Genomic DNA, 20,333 nt, shown 5'->3' with positions numbered 1-20,333 from the left:
TACTCGCTACATTTCCCCACAGGCCATTATTGCTGACATTATAACATCTCCATGCGAATGATGCACGACACCTTTGATTATGGTCAGGATAAATGTTTATGTATCAATAATACCATACATCTTATCTCATAACCCAATGACACCCATCACCCACATCACAGTATGTTCATCATATAGGTCTATAAAAACAACAATAAAGTTGAACTAAGCATTCACAGTAAAGTCAAATCAAATCAAATTTGTATACAACCCCATTTCCAAAGAAGTTTGGATGCAGTGTCAAATTTTAAGAAAAACAGAATGCAATGATGTGCAAATAATTTAAACCCTATATTCAATAGAAAATAGAAGACAACATACCAAATCTTAAAACTGAGAAATTATAGTGTTTCTTGATAAATATAAGCCCTCTTTGACTTTGATGCCAGCAACATGTTTCAAAAAAGCTGGGACTGGGGCAAAAAAGTACTGGAAAACTTGTGAAATGCTAAAAAAAAAAAAAGAGAGGATGAGCCTTTCAGAAGTTAACATGGGGAGGGGTTCACCATTCTGTGAAAGACTGCACAGGCAAATATTGCAACAATTTCTCAACATAAAAATTGCAAAGAGTTTGGGGATCTCAATTTACGATACATAATATAATTAAAAGAGTCAGAAAATGCAAAGAAGAAACCATATATAAAGAAGATACAGAAATGCCACCACCTTCTCTGGCCCCAAGCTCATTCAAGGTGGACTGAGGCGAAGTGGAACAGAGTGTTCCAACACAGTGGTAAACATGCCCCTATCCCAATTATTTTTAAACGTGTTGCTGGCATTAAATTCCAAATAGCCATACATTTGATATGTTGTCTTTGTACTATTTTCAATGAAATACAGGGATAAATAATTTGCACATGATTGCATTCTGTTTTATTTTCATTTTACGCAGCGTCCCAGCCTCATTGGGAAACAGGGCTGTATTTCAGTGTTAGTTTGTGGCAGATATTATATATCTCACGGTGCAAACCATTACAATAAGTTAGTGGGCTCAAAAGTAGGCTTTTCACTTTCTTCTGCTGCAACAGCGAGGAAGCTCTTTTTTTGAGATTTTGAAACAATGACTGCTTCTTAGGATTCAAAATCACTGTAAAATCACTGTTAGATTGCTGAGTTTCTGGTTTACATCCAAGCAGGAATTGAAGATGGCCTGTTTTATACTAGTGAAATGTAGAAACACTGATATTTGCCGTGCATGAGTAAAATTTCAATTTTGATGTTGCATATGATATATTAATACCATACAAACAGACAAAATGTGTATTCCCTTTAAGAACAAACATCTCATACTTGGAAACATTTAATTTACAATCTGAAACTTTGGAGAACTACTTCACATATCAATCTAGCTGGTTAATTGTCATTTAATGCCATCTGTTAGTGGGATATTTTGACCTGTATGGCCTGAAGGTTAATGGCAAAATCAAATTTACTTTGGGAAACGAATAAGCATATAATTTGTGATACACTCCAAATTGAGCTGAGATGCATCCTTTGTCTGTGACCATTCTTAAGATATCTCTAGAACTTGATTTAGAAAGGTCCAGCACTTCACAGCGCATGTCAGAGCATAAACCAAGACATGAAGTTGAACTATCCATTGACCTCTGAGATTTGTGTCAAGGCAAGAACTGAGGAAGGTTATTTAACAAGAAACCAGGCAAGCCTAGTTCTGCCGGATCGCTAATTTGCCATTCGCGAATGATATTGATAAAATTAAACTGACGTTTCTTACGAAGTTTACCTACACCACAAATAGTCTATAAACTGTTAACTTTTGTCACTGGCCGTTTCAACAGCTTATTAGCCAGTAATAGGCTTTACCAGTATCTACTAACTTACTGGAATAGTCATAGGAATTGAGCAATTGCTAGCGAGCCAAAACTATTTCCTTTCATGGCATAAGAAAGTATTTTTTTCTTTCATGGCATAACAATGTACTTTTTTCTTTCATTTGTGAATGACATTGATACAATAACTATCAAGAAAGGAGACGATAACTTTTTAACTTTCTAATCAAATGAAATGACGAGAGAATCATGGAAATAAAATAAATAAATGTTGTTGTTCACAATAGATTTGAATTTGAGCCTTCCATGTGAGAGGCACTGTCTTTAACCATGGCATTAGGCATTTCACCAGTCGCTAAACACTATTGAGCATTGTGTTAAACTGACCAACGTTTCTTATTAAGTTTACCTCCACCACAAATAGTGTCTATGAACTGTTAGCTTTGGCCACTGGCTGTTTGAACAGCTCATTAGCCAGTAATAGGCTTACTGGTATCTACTAACTTCTTAGGAATAATCATAAGAATTGAGCAACTGCTAACGAGACGGAACTTTTCAATGCCAGAAAGAGTCGCAGTATAACAGTATACAGTTTTAGTTAAGGCTCACTGTAACTGTAAGTACTGTAGCCTATGTTGTTGCCAGCAAATGTGTTTGTCTATCCTGACCCAAAACGCATGCATGGATGCATACTTCGAAAATCCACCATAAACAATCACACTATAACCGTAAACTGTTTTATTTCAGGCTTACTATAATGTAATCACTGGAGGTTTTAGTCAGCAAAGTTTTCATCTATACAGAATAATTCATAATGCGTACTTCGCTTCGCCTGCGAGGAGATACGAACTCGGGGCCTATAGTTCACCGGCCCGCTTCTCTAACCACTACGCTATTTAACAAGGCGTAGTCAGTCAGTCAGTCAGTCACTCAGTAAGAGACATTTGCTCTTCTTAGCCGTCTCCACCTACACGGTCCGGCAAAAATGACTAAAGTATTAAATGTTTCCAGGATCACAGTGGGCTCCTTCATTGCGAATTGGAAGTAGTTTGGAACCACCAAGACTCTTGGTGTACTAAGTAACCGGGCAAGAGGGGCCATGGTCAGGGAGATTACCAAACAACCCAATGTCCACCCGAACAGAGCTTCAGAGCTTCTCTGCAGGGATGGGAGAACCTGCTAGAAAGATGACCATCCCTTCAGTACTCCATTAATTAGGTGTTTATGGTAGATTGGCTACACGGAAGCCATGATATGACGCTTGAAGGTCTTGAGAGGGAAATGATGATCATGCCATGGGGATCCCTCAGGATTGGGGAAGGACAAACAGCAGAAAACAAAGAGGTACTTGAACATGATCCAGACCAAACATGGCCTTAGACTGGGGCAAAGATTCATCATTAGACACAAGACTGATCCAAAGTGCCCAGCCGAGACAATGCAGGAGTGGCTTCAGGACATGTGAAAGCCTGGACTTGACCCCTATTGATCATCTTTGGGGAGACCTGGACATCGTACTTGTTCCTCATTCAATCTGACACAGTACCGCATAAAGAGTCAGAATACTTAAATGTAAAGTTTCCTTAAAGAATATATATTGCGTGTAGATTCATGGCAACAAAAAAAATTACTCAATTATGAATTAAGTTTGTAACACAAAAAAATCTGGATATAATTAGTGGTTCTGAATCATCTCTGTATGCAGTGCATTCAATGCACAGTATATCTGTTCCCAAGTATTTCCTCAGATGTTGTTAATTATGTATATATAAAGAGATATGGTGCAAATGTTTTCTTTTCACCATATGAGGTGACAGACAATATATTCTGATGTAATAAAGTGGTTAGCAGGTACAGTGATCAGATAGCATTTTAGATTATTGATTTCAAGCGTAAGGAGTGATACGAGTGTCAGGTCTTTCAGTCTTTTGTAGTTCATTCCAGTCACTGGCTGCAGAGAACTGAAAATAACAGCCAAAGGAAATATTGACTTTAGGAATGACCAGTGAAAGATATCTGTTTGAGTTCAGATTTCTATTGGGTAGGCAGACATAGAGGTGCGAGCAAAGATAAAGTGGGGATTTGCCTAGGAGGGACTTGCAGATAAGTTGGTACCAGCGAGTCTGGTGTCCTGTATGCAGGGAGGACAGGTTTATCAGAGCATAAAGATCAAAGTAGTGACTATTGTAGAGGGCACTGGTGACAAAGAGGATGATGTCGTGACTAACTACTTATCATCTAGTGACTGTTGGCGACAACCCTGTAAATTACATCACCGAGGTAAGACAGTTAGTATGGTCACTTCAACAAAAGTATGTTTAGCAGCATGGGTGAAGGAGGCATTTTTTCCAAAACAGGTAACCAATTCTAAGTTTGATTTTAAACTAGAGGAGATTAATGTGGGTCCGAAAAGAGTCAGAGCGGTCTAATCAGATACCAAAATAATTGTAGGTATCAACTCTGACTCAGATCCATTTAAGGTCAGAATATTTGTAGGATGGGTGGGTACAGGCAGTTTCCCGATTGAATATATCTTTTTTGTTTTACTAGAATTGAAGAGTGGTTGGAAATCAAGGAGAGTGTATTGTATGTAATATATGCTATGTTGAAGGGTAGTTGGCAAAGAGTTCAACCGGAATCGGATGTCTACAAAAATAAGGTTGTCTGTGTAAAGGTGAATGAAAGAGTCACTGGTAGCAGATACATTACTGATGTATACAGAGAAGAAGGTCGGCACAAGAATCGATCCCTCGGGAACACCCTTTGAAACACAGTGGCCCTAGACAGCAGGACCCCAGATTGGACGCACTGTACAGGTCATTTTTGAACCAGGCAAGGTATTTCTCTGAGAACTCAAGGCTGCTGAGTCGGTTGATTAAGATGAGGTGATTAACCGAATCAAAGGCTTTGGTCGGGTCAATAACAACAGCTGCACAGAACTACGTGCTGTCTATGGCAGTTATGATGTCATGGCAACAATTCCTAATTAAATCAATTTTGATTTAATGTTGTAACACGATAAAATTTGGAAAAGTCCAAGGGGGTGAATACCTTTGAGAGCCACTGTTTATAGTCAGAGGAGAGCCTTTCTAAAGCATGTACAATTAATAGAATTTGCCACAGATGGACACCAAGTTCCAGGGATTAATCAAAGAACACTGAATGCATTCAAGCTCAGTTTGAAGTATCATGGCAAAGGGTCTGAATTCTTATGTACATGACAAATTGTTTTTGGCTTAAAATGTTCAACAAATTGGTGCAAGCACAAACTGTGCGTCCACTTTGTCATTATAGGAAATTGTGTACAGAATAATGGCAAAACATTTTTTTTATCAATAAAACATTTTGTCAATAACATCACAAAATGTTGAGACAGTGAATGGGTCTGAATACTTTTCGAATCCACTGTATATCTGTTCAGAAATATTTCCACAATTAAAAAGAGAAATGAAGTGTTCAGGTATTATGTGATTGGACTTAGTGTTTGATAAACCTGCAGTGTATAAATTAGTTTTCCATTTGCTCCAATAAAAATTGTCTTTCTGCTAAATTTAGTTCTCTACCCATGCGATTTTACCACCATGTGTTAGTAAGTTTTATTTTACTCATGGTAATCCTGTCTGAAATAAGGAATTTGCTTTGCAGGACTTTTTAAGCTATTCAGGAAAAGTTTGGGTTAAAACATAAGCAGTTGTCAATGTGATTTCTTTTTATTTGACACATTTATAATTTCATTCTAAATCACACAATATAAATGCCTTTAACTTGACTGCATATCATTTATTATTAGACCTTTAATGTTAGTGCTATTGATCAGAGTGGCAAACTCTACAGTTAATTACTATGCAGAAGGTTACTGGTGGGAGGCAGATGTGTGTGTATGTGCACATGGGTGTGTTTGTGTGAATGGGAGTGTTGTGCCTGCTCACCATGCACCCAGTGGGTGAGGTGAGTGTGAACCCTGCCCGGCCCAGTGGGTGAGGTGAGGATGAACCCTGGCCTCCCCAGTGGGTGAGGTGAGGATGAACCCTGGCCTCCCCAGTGGGTGAGGTGAGGATGAACCCTGGCCTCCCCAGTGGGTGAGGTGAGGATGAACCCTGGCCTCCCCAGTGGGTGAGGTGAGGGTGAACCCTGGCCGCCCCAGTGGGTGAGGTGAGTGTGAACCCTGGCCGTACAGTTGCGCTCAAAAGTTTGCATACCCTTGGAGAATTGGTAATAAATGGACCATTTGTAAAGAAAACAAGAGTGAGCAGGCAAAACACATGTCCTTTATTTCTTATTGGATTCACAATCAAAAAACATGTTAACAAAGAAAAAGAATGAACTGACCCCTGCTCAAAAGTCTGCATACCCTTAGTTCTTCATACTGTGTATTGCCCCCTTTAGCATCTTTTGTTCCCATTCGTCTTGGCAAAATGCCTCCAGGTCATGTCAAGTCTTTTTCTGTCTTGCATGAACCGCACGTATGAGATCTCCCCAGAGTGGCTCGATGATATTAAGGTCAGGAGACTGTGATGGCCACTCCAGAACCATCATCTTTTTCTGCTGTAACCACTGGAGGGTCAACCTGGCCTTGTGCTTAGGGTCACTGTTGTGGTGGAAAGTCCAAGAAAGCAAATTGACTGCCAGTATTTTCTGATAACATGCTGCATTCATCTTGCCATCAATTTTCACAAGATTCCCTGTGCCTTTAGAGCTCACACACCCCCAAAACATCAGTGAGCCACCACCATGCTTCACAGTGGGGATGGTATTCTGTTCACTATAGGCCTTGTTGACCCCTCTCCAAACATAGCGCTTAGCTCTATGGTTGTGACCATAAAGCTCTATTTTGGTCTCGTCACTCCAAATTACAGTGTGCCAGAAGCTGTGAGGCGGGTTAAGGTGTTGTTGGGCATATTGTAACCAGCGCTTTTTTCTGGCATTGGCGCAGTAAAGGCTTCTTTCTGGCAACTCGACCATGCAGCTCATTTTGGTTCAAGTATCGTCTTATTGTGCTCCTTGAAACAACCACACCATCTTTTTCCAGAGCAGCCTGTATTTCTCCTGAGGTTACCTGTGGGTTTTTCTTTGTATCCAGAACAATTCTTCTGGCAGTTTTGGCTGAAATCTTTCTTGGTCTACCTGAACTTGTCTTGGTATCAAGGGATCCCCAAATTTTCAAGTTCTTTATAAGTGATTGAACAGTACTGACTGGCATTTGCAAGGCTTTGGATATCTTTTTATATCTTTTTCCATCTTTATAAAGTTCCATTACCTTGTTACACAGGTCTTTTGACAGTTCTTTTCTCCTCCCCTTTTGATCAGGGCCAAATTTGGGGGATTTCTGTTAAAAAGGATCCAAACAACTGTGATAATAAATGTCTTCATATGATCACTATCCTTTAATAAAAGACAGTTTTTATTTTCAAAATCAATGCCAAAACTTCCCAATTTCTGACAGGGTATGCATACCTACGAGCCCAACTGTATGCATTAGAGGGTTAATTTGAAACGTGCTGTCAGTGTCGGAGCATAACAGGTCCCTCATTACACCCAGTGGCTGGCTCTCACTCTCTCTAGTACTTTGTTAAAAATGCAATGTGAATATTCTGCTATGAATAAAAGAAGGTGAGTGACAGGCCGGTACTGGCCAGTGGGGATAGGGATGGTGCAGAGCAGGCTGAGAACAGCCATATGGATGTCATCACACTGTCATTGTAGTGAAGCACCTATTAACATACCTAAATATGAGCATTTGCAAAGCATGGCAGGAATGCGCTATAGACTATGGATGAACTGATATCTTTCATTAATCATTAATAATGCAGTTAGAACTGTTATAGTATAAATGTTCAGGAAACAGATTGCATAGTTACAGAATATTCTGTTTAGGTTCTGGGATTTTAATATTTTGGGGTCCAAATGCATTTGTGATATTCATCTACGTTTTCTATGGCAATATAAAATGTACACACAGTCCAAACCAAATAATTAGAACCAAGAGAGTTACTGGATTTTTTCATTGGCCTCTCAAAATCATTTCTCAGAGGGTATAGTCTCACCTCTCTCTCGCTGCCATTTCTCATGACACATCCTCTCTCTCATGACACATCCATCTCAATCTGAAAGAAAGAGAGCAAATAAATCATTAAACACACTATATCCAGGCAAAAATTTATAAATAAATACTGTAGTGCAGAAAAACTCATCATTGGCATCATTATTACGCTTTACAAGAAATATGTACGTAATTTTCTTGGATTTTAGAGAAAATCTACTGTCACACTACTGTAAACAAAAATGCCAATCTGTGTGTCATGTGTTTTTTGTGATCCGCAAACCTCTGGTTCTGACTTTTCCCTTGCTCATAAACCACAGGGTGTTATTTCTTAGCCCCAAGTACCACTCACTTTCACCAAGCTTCTATTAGCTATTGACAGAAGGTTGTTTGGAAAGCCACATCCTCAGTCAACTATTGTAAACACATGTAAACAGAGACTTGAATAAAACCTCAGATTGGACAGAAAGCACAAGTTTTAAAGTATAAAAATAAGCCAAAATCATAACATAGATTCCTTATTTGTCTGTTAAAAATAAACACATTGCAGAACAGGTTAACATTTATTTTCCAGGACATGTAGGTCTGTTTAGATTTACCAACAGTTTTATTTCCCAAAACTGAACTTGACATATGTCTTCAAGTAAAAATACACATAGATAGTACATAGAATCTACTGCTAGTTGAAAATGAGCTTTGACATTGTTTGACAAACTGATCCTTGAAGAAAATGACGCTGGACTGTGATAGCTGTGAACTTCTTGTGGAACTCCCGGCAGGGCATTGTTGGGGAGAGCATAGAAAGGAGATGAACAAATAAACTAAATGTATACTTGTTTTTAATATCTTGTGCATTGTACTTGTTTTAGGTTTTTGTAGTCTATATTTTGTCTGGTGTAGTTGTTGTTTTTCTTCTCCTCCCAATGAATATATATGAAACAAAAAGCAAGAGGTTGTTGGCACATGCTTTATCTAGGAGAATGTAGCACGGGTGAGACACCGCACTTCACCCCATATAGTAAAACACAGACAGACTGGACAGGAATAGTTCCATTTTAACATTGAGGATTAGTCAGCTAGTCAGTGAGAGGAAGTGTTTTTAAATCATGATCATGCTACTAAACTGGTGGTTTTATTAATTCAAAGAATAGACATAACTACAGTATATAAGTGAAATTAACTACTGTCTTATATTTTAGATCTGATATATTTAGCTATCTTGACTATTGTGAACCATTCTTTACTGTGCTATCCTTGTAAAATTAAACACAAGAATACATTAACAAGTATAAATAGTGTTGATGACGTGTACTGTGTTCCTTACGAAGCATACAGAAAGATGCTGCATCAGCAGAAGAACAAAAAAAAACATTTTTTTAGCACAGACACTTAAAATGGCCACCCCATAGTGACAAACAGGGCACAGGCATCATTGTTCATACAGGCAGCACAATTCTGTTTGTTTTTTACTTTTGACCAATCATTTCAGTTTTTATTAAAGCAAATCTTTTTCAAAGATCATTTGATTTGTCCAAATATCAATTATTGAGGAGAAAATATCCAAATTGGGCTGCCTGTGAAAACGGAGCCAAGTAGTATCTGCCATTCTAATGTAGTCAACAGAGTCTAACTACCAACTTCTTTGGCTGATCCCTCCTAATGACCTGGTTGAGTACTGGCTCATCCATCCTAAGAGGGATGAATTACTTTTACCAAAATGAAGCTGTCCACGCAACAGGAATATACGCTATAGTATAATGGCACAAATACACAGACTAGACCGCTTTCCACCTCTATGGGTCTGCTACACAAGACACCGTTCTCAGGCCATCTTAACAAATCATGGACTGACATTATGACTAAAGAGGCCTTAGAAGGCCTCACATTTATTTAAAATGTCATTGTATAACCCGTTGCGTCTCTGTGCCTTGCAACAATTGGAATACAGAGGTTTTCAGGTTCAAAGGTATTTTCAGTGTGCCGTTTATCATCATGCAATAACAAGATGGATATGTATACATTGAAGTGGATGTCAAAAACATTGCTCAAGACAAGGGCAATCATTCTTCATGACCTCATTCCCAAGGACATAGAAGATGTCATGAATTATTTATTGAACAGACACTATATCTACTCCTGAAATAAAAGAACTGATTAATGGCTCATGTGCTTTGTCTTTGTCTTTGACACATCTCATCATGTTATAGGCCTACTTCAACATTGATTTAGTAACTGGTTTAGGATTAAGAGTGACGACAGGATTTTCGGCACTGAATTTAATCATTAGAATAGCCGCCTTTCACAGAAAACACCTTGTCATAAAATCTACTAAAGGAAAACATGCATTTTATGGATAACAGGTAATTTTGTATAAAACATGAATGACAGAAAAAAGACTTTACCTGAAACTACACAATTTATAAAATATGTTGCTGAATGAAATAACGGCGATAGCGAGAGAGAGACAGAGCAGATTGTTAAAAAAATATAGTTTTGATGTGATTCACTCATCTTTTGTGTCTCTATTTCAGAAAACCACCCACAACAGTAGAAGCAAACCGCACTCTGATATGACTAGCTCTACACATTTCAACACAACTGATAAACAAACAATGTTCTCATCTACAGCACCATTATAACAAAGCGTGCATGAGCTTAATTTTTTGAGAACTACCAGTTAAGCAACTACAAAATATGCACCCCAAAGACTGATCTGTATGCACTCATACAAACTTGTCGTAATAGGCCATGAACTGAGTTTTACTGCCGGAAATGGACATTTGACGTTTCTCCTTAGATCTTATTTCGCCCGCACAATTCCTTCCCAGGGAGCATGTTATGGTTTTAATGCACATCACTGTCACTACTGAGGAGCAGTAGTGAAATTGTTCCCCAAAAGGGATCTAAAGACAGAGCACGATCACTCTACAATGTAGCACACAGGCTCTCCACCTTGCAATGTAGCTTCACAGACAGATGTGCTAAGTGCGATAACAGAGAGGAGCCCAGCACTGACACTGGCACCTAGGGAAGGAGATCACGGCAGCCAGCGCCATGTCCCCTCTGATATTGATGGCAGATATTTATCATCCATGCGTACTTAATGGATGAGTTCCACTTTAGTGAATTAATCTCAGATAGAAAGTGGGTAAAAATCCAAACATGTATCCATCCATTATGTGGCTGGGACAGTTTGTGTGGTGATTAGTAAAGTTATCCCATAAGTGGCAGACCAACCCGGAGTGGGTTTACTGAACTTACAGGCATTCATCACATACTGGGAATGGAAGGATGCGTGTGATCTGAAAGGTTTAAGGTCACTGTTCCTCAGTAACAGGTGCAGTTCTACACCACACATGTCCCGCAAGAGAGAGAGAGAGAGAGAGAGAGAGAGAGAGAGAGAGTGCTCAGTCACCTTGCTTCTCTCCTCTTCTCTCGTCCTTCTCCCACACAAATGGTAAACAGACATTAAAACATGGACAGAAACTCAAATTAGCCCCATGTGTGTGTATGCCAGTCACAAAGAGGTATTAGAATTAGTCAGACACAAAGATGTCAGGCTAAAGGTCAACAGCTTTGTGTGGTTGAATTTAAGGTGTGAATTACATGGACAACACAGTCTGGGTGTGTGTCAGAGAAAAGCTGTCTCGAGGGCATGGGAATAAGTCAACTAAATGAATGATGAAGATAATTGTGATAAAGATGCACTACTGCACATATAAAAAACATTCACTACCGCACATAATATATACTTTTTACAAAGCAATCTGGTAAACAGTCAAACTAAATATAATATGTGCATTCAAATTCAGCCTTAGAAGCAAAGATATTTTCATGTTGTGAAATAATTTTAATTTGGTTAATTTTGGGATGTATACTCAAAGAATAAGGAGGAAAAACAACAAACCAAGAAGATTTCAAGTAAGCTGTAGGGCTAATGCTGAAATCCTTTAATGTAAGAAACCGGCTAATGTGAGCTTCTTTCTGGGAACACTACACATAAACACAACTCTTCCGATTACAATTAGGAAATGGTGTGATGTCTCAACTGCAATCTTCCTGCTAAACTCTAAGAACTCTAACGAACTGTATCACTGAAAATCCCAACAGAAAATGTTGGCCATTTTATCTGTCAATGAAGAGAATGGTTCTTGCATTCCTTCCAGGTTCCGAGCACGTGAACGCTCTCCAAGTCATTCCTTCAAAGTAGACATTTAGTTCCTCTGACCAATACGACGTGACGTGAATGCACGGTAAGCCATTTAAAAATAGCACCTTCAATGGTAAACAAAACAGCTTCAAACAGGAAGTGAGAGGATAATGTCTGCGTGTTGCTTCAAAACAGCAAAAAACAAAGCTAAATCTTTCTACTTTAAGCTTTTCTTGTATTTCACACAGACCTTATAGCTTATCCTAAAAATATATACATATTGAGTAACATTGTCTTGTGTCTGTTAAGTCAAATAGAACATAACATCAGGCCGCTGTTTTACAAGGATTTCATAACTTAGATGTAGATAGCCCCAAAAACAATTTAACACATATACATGACCATTGTCCATTCAAGTAAAATAAATTAATTCCACAAATAGGACATTATTTAAGGTATTACAGGACATCGCCAAGCTTAATCAAAAGGTTATATGTATGCAAATAGTAAAGATGTTGGATTTGAATTGCAAAATGTTACAGTTGGAGTAACAAATGATACGTGAATGAAGGTGTTTAAGAGCTATTTCACACAGAGAAATAACCACACACTCTGTATTTCACACAAAGAAATAACCACACACTCTTGACTAATGGAAATCTGAGGAGATAAAGTGGTCTAGACAAGTCTGAGCTTTGAAATAAACACTCGGTGCCACTCACTAACTTTATACTCCAACTGACAGACAGCACAATTATACAGGATAAATATTGCATGTATCTCTTATTATAACAAAAAACACCCTTATAACTACAGCTGCCAGTGAACCTACATGACTTTTTAAGTGTTCACATATTGCTGCCTTAAAATGTATCTCAAAATGAAATTAATTGATTGACTTTGTTCTAACAATGTATACAATCTACTCCACATTTTCAAAAGTAAAGAAAAATAGAATAGGAAATGTTCTATATGACTAAAAACCATAAAAAATCTCTCCATGCTTTGTCTTCACACATCAAATACAATATTAGATGGAAGCCCTTCCTGCATGTATTACAGCTTTAAACATTTTAAATACAGGCCTACCAACTCTGAGAGCAACACACATTCATTGCTTTTCTCAAAGTTACTCCAGCTCAGTAAATTTAAACAGTATATATTATTTAGTGATTTTAAATCAGAAGAGAGGCTGGACCATTCAGGACCACTCGACACAACTTGGAAAAGCAATTTTTATATAACATTTGAAGTACATTTATGCAAAACATTTTAATTGTCCCACTAATATGTTTAACCTTTTTAATTTGTATACATTTTTATTCCGGGATGATGTTTTCTAAAGATTGAAGGAGAATCTTCTCTTAGCTTTTTACCTGGGCTTTGCTCCTTTCATATTTCTTTTGATCCTGACAACCACCAAAGTCTCTGCTGTTGAACACCAAGAACATGATGCATCACAAAACTGAATAATACAGAGGATTCCACTATGTTGGTGGTATTGAATTTGAATCAAGTCTGTAGTTTTCTTTTTAGGCCAAAAAGCAAATTCATTTGCAGTATTGTCTTGACAGTCTTGTTGTAAACAGAATATTGGATGCAATTCGTTTTAAACACAGGCTTAATTTGTTCACTATGGCATACAGGCCAGTAATGTAGGGTAAAGGCAATGTTTTTGATCCTCTGCATTTTACAGAACTGTTGTGGCAGCATCATGTTATGGGTTGTAATGTCTTCCCCCAAATAGGTTTGCGCTAGACACTTCGTCATAAAATCTAAATGTCAAGAAACCAACACAGAACAGTAGTCAACATAATAACAATTAACAAACTTCAACACACTGTCATTCTTATGCAGAAAAGGCAGAGACTGTCTAACTTAAACACAAAAACGTATGGAAATGTACAAGCAGGCCTAATCTCAAACAAAGTTGTGATTAGCTAAGTCTGCATTTGGATAGTAAATGTATACATTCAACTGCCATGCTTTCAATTGTGAAACAATAGCCTCCATCAATAGTCTCAGTATTTGTGACAAAGAAATAGAGCCTAAAATATATTTAACTTGTTTTTTGATAGGCATTTGTTGTTGCTGAAAAGGTTAACGATTTTTCCTATCGAAACTTGAGTGGGTTGTGAAAGAACATTCATGAGGCAAATTTCCCCTGAACGCCTATAATATTATCACCCCAGCCATCATAGTTTCAGAATGACTTTGGGATTTATTTATATAAAAACAAGTCTAACACAAATAGGCAACAATATTAATGAGCTACCACCATTTATAGAAAATATGTATTTCTTAATTAACTTTGATTTTGACAACTTTTACATTACTAAACACTAAAAACAGTTTAGACCTAACAATCCAAAGAGGCCTTTAATGAAAATTACAGTATTAATATACATGTGTAATTTGTTAATTCAGAAAAAAATATACATTCAAGACAAATTATGATTAGATAGGTCAAACTGTGTGGTGTGAATTTATATCCACATATAATTTAATTCTAAGTCTTGCAGTAAACAGATAACAGATAACAGATGACCTATTTTGTATTCCACAAAAAATTATGAGTTGCAAATTAATAGAAAAGATGAATAGTACTTGTAAAAACACAAAATAATTACGGTTTATTGTGCATTTTCACTATCAAAATCAGTCAGATGACACAGGAGAGAGCATTTCTTTGATGCATTTGGTGGTTAAACTGAGAGGATTTCAGAGCCGTGGGCTGACTTGCTGAGACTTTTCCCTCCTTTTAGACAGAGAAAGATAAAGAGATGAAGAAAGAGAAAAGACAGGACACCTGAACTATTATACACTTGCCAATTCAAAACAAAGTTTTAGTTAAATTTGAAAACATTTGGTCCGAATTACTGTACCAAAAAAAAATGCTTAGAAGAGAGTTCAAGACAAAAAAGGAAATGCAGGGGTGTTTAAAAAAATAAAATACCTTAAAGAATGTGACAAGAAAACCATGACATTACCAATATCTGGTAAATTTGGGAAAGCCTAGTAGACTTAAGTTAATTATACGTATATTCAAACAGGTTTCGATTTAAATCTCAAACGCTCTTAGAAAGTTAGTTGATATTGGACACTGGAGATAACAACCATTTACTCCTACGTAATAATGAACGCCAACATTCAATACTGAAACTCAGTCAAATAAGACTGAGTAAATTTACCACAGAGAACCTTTTAACAAGGTCAACTATAGCCATCATGGAGACACATACAGTAATGTAAACATCCTCCAATAGCTCCCTCCTCTATCTAAAAGCACATTAACTTTATCTGACATTTACCTAAAAGGGATATTTGACTGAATATACATAGTTTCACTGTAACTTTAAATGCATTTGCCCACAGGTGAATATCAGGACACATGACACTATTTGTAATTTGAACCACTTGAAAGTCTGTTTAAAAAAATAAAAAGTAATGTTTTCCTATACGCTTAAATATGAAGACTTAAATTCTGAAATTGTACAGTCATAATAACCGGATGTAGAATTTTCTTTATATGTACATCTGACAATTATGGCCATCTGGAAATTAGTGTTAAAATTTCTCATCACTGTATAGTACCAGACTCCTTATGAAATGGACTGAGGTGGGTTCTTCATGCAGCAGACATTTTGTCCCTTTGTAAAAGCCGTTAAGATTGCAGGCCTCCTACAGTCTAGCTAAGAGCACCCGAATGTCACACAGCACACACAACCACAGGTGGGAGGGTTGACACATACACACTCAAATTCTCTCACACACACACACACACGCACACACACACACCTCAAACAATCTCCCCACTCGTTGAAATTCCATGAAATCCTTACACTACTAAAGGTTATATGTTAGACGCTAGACACATGAACAGAGCCTACATTTCTACTAATGAATATCATTGATTGAAGACATGGATTTAGATTATCAACCACATTCACTTTTTGTTAGTGAGAAACTGACAACTAGTTAATATAGTTGATTAACTATTCTAATATAGTTGGATTAACACATGAACTATCATTTGTGTTTGCAATGTTTTTAAGTAACAAGTGAGTTAACAGGCAGAATGTGAATGTTTCTATTACATTAATAAGACAACCAACTTCCAGTGTAAACAAATTACACCTGACAACAAAACTGAGAAAAGCTTGTGGTTTTCAAAAAAAGATCAGCCTTATTATTCAGTCTGAGATATTTTGTGGAGGATTTGATATTTCTCAGTGACATTTCAACATCCTATGTTTGGTTAGTGCCATCTGTGCATTCAAAACAAGCCCACACATACCTATGTAGACTTGTGCTAGTGCACAGATCTCCTCCATTCTGTAGGAGCTCACAATGTCTTTTGAAGCAATAAGGTATGGTATATGGCCAATATGCCATTGCTAAGAGCAATTATTTGGCACTGTGCAACCGCAAACCCCTGAAATGCCTTCTTGCTATTTCAAAGCAAACCCAATAAAACGATTTCTCTTGTCATACCTGTGGTCTCATCCATCACGCCAGCAATTAAGGTTTACAGGAAATATTATTATTACATAACAATTTACTATTGGTGTAGTAATTCTCATTGTGTTGCATGTTCACCGCAGTACAAGTTTGTTTTGTATAATAATAATAATAATAATAAATGATTTATAATTATTATGATATATCACACCCTTATACTACCCTAATAATATTGATTATGCAAATGTCTTGCATATCCCAGAGTGGTTTAACAGTGAGGGTCAGCTGTTCATGTTAAGGAGCTATTTGGATTAAGTGCCTTTTAAAAGGGCACATCAGTATATTGTTAACCCCCAGGATTCAATTACTGGCCCAATGAACTAACCACCAGGCTATAACGCAGACTGTATGCGTGGAGTATTTCTGGACAGCCTCGACAGCGGGTTCAGGATGAGCCGCCAGTATGCTGGCTTTCAAGTTAAGGCGTGTTGGGCCCAACTCGATTCTGTGAAGGAAGACCTGAAGCTCCTGGAAGAGGTGTTAGAGGCCAGTAGAGGGCACTTCTCCCTCTTTGTGCAAAATTAAAATCACGGGGCAGTGAAAGGGATATTGCCCTGTGTAGAGACCTTTCAGGTGGGACATTAAACAGGTTTCTTGATTCTCTGTGGTCACTAAAGACCCCATGGCACTGATCGTAAGAGTGTTATCTCCAATGTCCTGGCTTCATTTCCTTGCCTTCACATCTGCCAGTTAGCTCAATTATCCCCTGTCCTCTCACCTGTAGCAAAGAAAAGTAAGAGTCTACTACTTACTACAACAACCATTTAAATGCATGTGTCAAAACAAGGCCTGCATGCCAGACCGGCCTGTGGCACATTTTTCTATACAGCACAGTGATTTGAATTGTCAATTAATGCTGTCCACTTTAATACCACCCACGATGAACTGCACTACAAATTCCAGCAAGCACTGCCAACAAACACACACGCACCCAGCAATCAGACTCCCAGATGCACAACTCCCTTTTGGTTTAGGCAGGCAAACACACCAGTGATCCATGCAGCTTGAAGAATGAAAAAAACATGTTTTTTTTTTTATCTACCTGTAGTTTAAAATAGTAACCAAGACACATCAGTGAGTTAATTTGACCAGTGGAAAAGGTTTTACTGCATAAATATAGCAATTAATTCAAGTTTGATTGAATTGGGCTCTTAAGTTAAAAATGTATTGTGCCTGTTTTTAGTTTTTATATATTCTTTCATTAGAGGCACAGCATATGGTTGTATGCACATCAGCCAGCATAGCAGATAGCTAGACAAGTAATCTAGTCATCTGCTATGCTTGCAGATGGCCATCAGAAGTGCCTATATATCACACTATTTGTCTGAGATAGTATTGCCTCCCAAACTTGCTCAATTTCCTTTTACATAGGAGGACAACTGCACTGAACCACAGCTTTCAAATGATGACGCTGTCCACTAAAGTGTCACATTGTCTCAGCTTATTATGTGCTGTAGGGTTTCATTGACACAACCTGCTTCAATCACCAGTCATGCCATGTGATCCTATTTATGTTTACTTGCTTTCACTATTTTTTTATTAGTTGCATTATTTATGACCCAAAAAAAAAAGTATAAAGAATACAACCATTTAGTCTCATAAGGTTACATTAATGATTCACACATTCTACTTCTTGTGTGAACTTAAACATACATATAGTATATGTTGTTCCTTTAAGCAACAAACCTATTGCAACTCTAGCTATGTCATGTGTCTCTTGATTATATATAACATAAATACTAAAGAAAGTAACATAAAAGTGACAATGATAATACTTCCAAGATTAAAATACCAACTAGACAAACAGACGCTGTGGGGTCAGACAGCAGGATGGACATTATAGATAGATTCATCTTGTTTGCCATCTTACATTCCCACACCCGAAATCTGCTAGTACTCACTGCCCACATTGTCATGTTCTCACTGTCTCTGTAGTCATAGAGGAGACAATGGAAGTGCTTTAGTTAGATTATTCAGGGGTCCCCTAAACTGGAAGTACAAAGTGCTTACAAAGCCAGGGTTGCCTGCTACATACTTAAGTTTATAAATCCAAGAACTCCGCTGTCTACGTTATTAGCTCCTTTAGACAATCAAAGCCCAATCAATCAGTCCAGGCGGATCTATGGCAAAGTGCGGCTATATAGGACTGGATAATGTTTAGAGCTTTATGCACACACACACACACACACACACACACACACACACACGCCCCTTATTGTCTGAAAAAGGGGCACAAGACCTAGTAACGGATGTAACCGTTCCAACAAAAAAATCCCATATGGAAATAATAAACCTCATAGTTACCACAAATAACAGAAAAAACAAACACACAACAGAAATAATTTGAGTATATTTACCAAACAGAGAGTATTTCCTTCATGCAGCAGGGAACCACTTGACATGTTTCATGATAGGGAGATTGTGGCATGAAATCAAAAGGTATAGGCTGATTTAAGCTCTTTAATGTTGTTACCTTTCTGATATTTTTTTCCACTGACTGAAAGTGAAAAAGACTAAAGGATAAGCATCATGCATTGCCATAACCACAGACTGTGGAGGTGTCTGACTCAGAAATGGATTGTCACAACTTTCCTTTGACACAATAGCCTTCTAGCAATGCACCATTGTCCAGAATTTTGTAGACCAAAATACATGTGAAAATAAATCAAGGGATTTCAAACACATCTATTACTGTAGAAATCACAAGGTTGATCAGTAACTACAGATTGGTGTGAGTCTATGTCAATGATTTTCCCAAACCCAGTATCACATCCAAAAAATATCTGATCTTTGTCATGTCCTATATTTTAAATGAATGCTTGTAATGCTTGTTATGGTTTACAATAATTAAAATGGGCCTAAATACACATTAACATAAATGTATATACTTTTGCTTCATTCTATCCCAGGCCTTACAATAAGCTTTGAGGGCACTCATTTCAAATTCAGCCTTACATAACAACAATCTTTTTAAAAATAGGAAATATGTCACAGAAGTTCAACTAAAATTACTACCCTAAAAATGTTACCAATTTCATTTCCTCACACACTAATTGTGTTGTTCTGAGCAGGTGTGTATTAGGCTTCAGTGTATGCCTTTTAACCTAGGCTAAGAGTGTGTAATACAATAACAAGACTTACATTTTTCTATTGGATATTTATATTCTCTAGTAAAATATATATTCAGGTTTCAAAATAAAGGAATGTGTTTGAAATTAACCTCAAATACATTACCAACCCAAGCTAAAAGTGCACCAAAACTCATCTCCAAACCCCAGAAAATTATATGTCAGATTCGTATCGCCTTCTTATCAAACACAAAGCCTCAGCAAACGTTTTGAAATTTGAGTGATTTGTTTGTTTAGAAAGTGGTTTTAGCAGTATTAATTAAAAATAAAACTCCTCTTTGGGGTGTTAGTGAAAATGTCATATGAAATAGGGATAGCGTTTCATGCATAGGTTTCCATACAGTACAATTTACTCACAAAATGTAAGGTCAATAACCTTTGGTTTTTCTGAGCATATCACTTAAAAAAAACACAATCCTATCACCTAAATTTAAGAGGTTTTTACCGAAGGTGAAACAAAACAGCTACATATATTTCGTTTATTTCAAATATTAGGTTGAATATAATATTCAGTTAGTCTATATTCTTTACCAATAGACATTACTTAGCCTATTATAAATGTTAAATAGCTTAGTTGGAAAAGATCCACCATCAATTATCGTAATCTAGCTTTGTCATCGACGTTGTGCAGGCAATTCCATTTATTCTGTCCTCAATTAAACTGA

The 20,333-nt window shown here is 37.3% G+C and overlaps 1 long non-coding RNA gene across 1 annotated transcript in view; it reads right to left on the bottom strand.

Moving 5' to 3' along the window:
- The window catches only part of LOC105010358, a 38,087-nt gene that overhangs the window by 743 nt on the left and 17,011 nt on the right, over positions 1 to 20,333 (bottom strand). Inside the window, exon 2 of the long non-coding RNA XR_827978.3 lies at positions 7,874 to 7,933. This is a non-coding gene — a long non-coding RNA (uncharacterized LOC105010358). The remainder of the gene's footprint in view (positions 1 to 7,873; positions 7,934 to 20,333) is intronic.

This window comes from Esox lucius, chromosome 6, assembly GCF_011004845.1.
Source record: "Esox lucius isolate fEsoLuc1 chromosome 6, fEsoLuc1.pri, whole genome shotgun sequence".
NCBI classification, from domain to species: domain Eukaryota; kingdom Metazoa; phylum Chordata; class Actinopteri; order Esociformes; family Esocidae; genus Esox; species Esox lucius.
This window is presented reverse-complemented; position numbering and strand designations above follow the sequence as displayed.